The sequence below is a fragment of the Lactuca saligna genome, chromosome 6, assembly GCF_052625555.1.
Source record: "Lactuca saligna cultivar CGN05327 chromosome 6, ASM5262555v1, whole genome shotgun sequence".
NCBI lineage: Eukaryota > Viridiplantae > Streptophyta > Magnoliopsida > Asterales > Asteraceae > Lactuca > Lactuca saligna.
Window position 1 is genome coordinate 43,762,966 of NC_136422.1, and position 2,242 is coordinate 43,765,207.

A 2,242-nucleotide genomic window follows, 5' to 3' on the forward strand; every position below is an offset into this window, starting at 1 on the left:
ATTAAAAGATGCCATGAACACCAAACAATTAAGAGGCTAGACAAAGAGTCCAATTCAGACATTACGTCAAATATGTTGGCTGCATTGACCATAAAAAACTCATAATCTGTATGAAACGATAAAAAAATGCAAGGTTCTTATACCCAGAAAATAACCAAAGGAAAAAAAATCCATGAACATACTTGAGAAATACAAAGAATCCCAAAATAAGTTGATGTTGAATCAAACTTTAATGTCACTAAACATTGAAATTAACAATCGCATACCTGAAATCAAATCACCAAAGTCAATAAATTAACAATATTTGGACTGAAATCAATATCACAAACATGACTTAACGGAGGTAGGGTAGGAGAGACCCGTTATAGTGAAAGAGATGGTAGAGACAATGGCAAACCCATAATCAATATACCTTAATTCATTGAAATTCCTAATTGTTTTGTATAATTAGTCATGCAAAAAATATATCCCCATCATAATCAAACCAGAGTCAAAGCGGTTGAAATTAATTGAAAAACCAAACAAATTTATTCTAAAGAACAGAGAGGTAGGAATCTTTATTTATCTTCATGACTTCGATTACAATATATGCGAATTGAAGATATTCTAGATTTGAAGTATATTTCACACGAGCTACATCACCGATCCCTACTTCCTGCAAAGTAGATTTTGCATAAATTTTAATGGTTAATGCATGCAAGATCATAATTTAATTCGAAATATTATTCATTTGAATATCCCAAGTAATTGCTATCAAATTTAGAGAGGTATTGAGCCGATATGTGCAGTCCTAACACAAAAACCCTAATTACAGTGATTGAGAAGTACATGGCAGAATTTTGAAGATTAAAAAAGAATGAGTGCTACCATACATAGATAATCATTAGTGAATCAACAAATTCGAAACCCTATAACCATATTATTATCAACAAAATTGCAAAGCAGAATTCTGAACAAATTTTGGGGCTTAGGATGATATATGGCTATAAATATGATGAAGTTTGGGATCACTATGATCACACACTAACAGACATACAGAAGAAGAGTAGTTACTCCACAGCAAATTCGGAATCAAAAAGACGAATAAAAAAAATCAGAAATCGAACCTGTTGGCTGAGCAAGCTCTGAAGTGATTGGCGAGCTTCGATTTCTTAAGGTTGAATTGAAACATGGAAGAGAAGATATCAGACCTGAACATGGTGATGTGTCCGAAGATTTCAATCGCTCTCTTTGTCTGCTTTTCAATCGAACACTTTTGTGGAGGTGGTGGAGCGGTTGATTCAATATTGTAAAGCCTAAATCCAGAGAAAGTTTGTGACGATTAGGGTTTACATCAAAAGATGTGGAGTGGCTACTTCCTGATTTAATGGGATTATGCTTGATGAGCAGTTGAAGATTATTTGATTTGTTGATCTTACGAGATTGATTTCGGGAATTGAAGAATACACTGAGTTCTAAAACACATGAGCGGGATCGGCTGCATGAGGGCAGAACAAGAATTTCATATAGATCATTTGAGCGGGAAAATTAGATGGGAAGGTGCTTAGCTATTGCCTTGTGGTAAAAATGGTTTTATTTATTAGATTAGGGGATCAGTTGTGAGACAATGTATTACATGGGTTAATTAAAAAATATATAAATGTCAAGATATTGAGAACTTTGAATTTATAAGAAAATTTAAAAAAATAATGAATTATTATAATGAAAATGTTTTTTATCTTTTAAATTTAAACAAATAATTTAAATAAATAAAAGAAACTATGAGCTTTAATTTTAGGAATTTTGAAATTAAAGCGCGAGTTTATTAATGAAATTGATCTTCATTTATTACAATTGTTACATTAAAATATTATGTGAAATCTAATAAAATAGAAAAAAAAAAAAAAACTTATAAAACGACATGTGGAAAAAAATTAATTTAAAATAACCATAAAATGACATTTGAAAATTTCAAGGAAATTGTGACAAGTGACAAAAAAAACCTCAATTTAGTAGAGAAGGATAAGCGAACAACCAAGTCCATACATACCACGTTGAAAGAGTGACGGTGCTCGCGAGACCAAGAATATGCACCATATATATGTGACGATAATTTGGTCAGAGGTGTTTACCATTAAAGACAACACCAAAGTTGAAAGTCCCTTTATCTGGCCCGCCATCGTAATGCATCTCAAGAAAATAAGGATCCCAAGCTTCTTTAAACCCCAATTTGGTTATTGAGGAAATTAACAAAAATACAAAA

General features: G+C 31.8%; 1 long non-coding RNA gene across 1 annotated transcript; it reads right to left on the bottom strand.

Annotated features, from left to right (window-relative positions):
• Window positions 1–400: 400 nt before the first annotated feature.
• LOC144999937 (uncharacterized) lies at window positions 401–1,463 on the bottom strand. Its single transcript, XR_013661054.1, has 2 exons — window positions 1,107–1,463; window positions 401–655 (listed from the first exon to the last, which is right to left on the bottom strand). It is a non-coding gene; the product is annotated as an uncharacterized LOC144999937 (long non-coding RNA).
• Window positions 1,464–2,242: the final 779 nt, after the last annotated feature.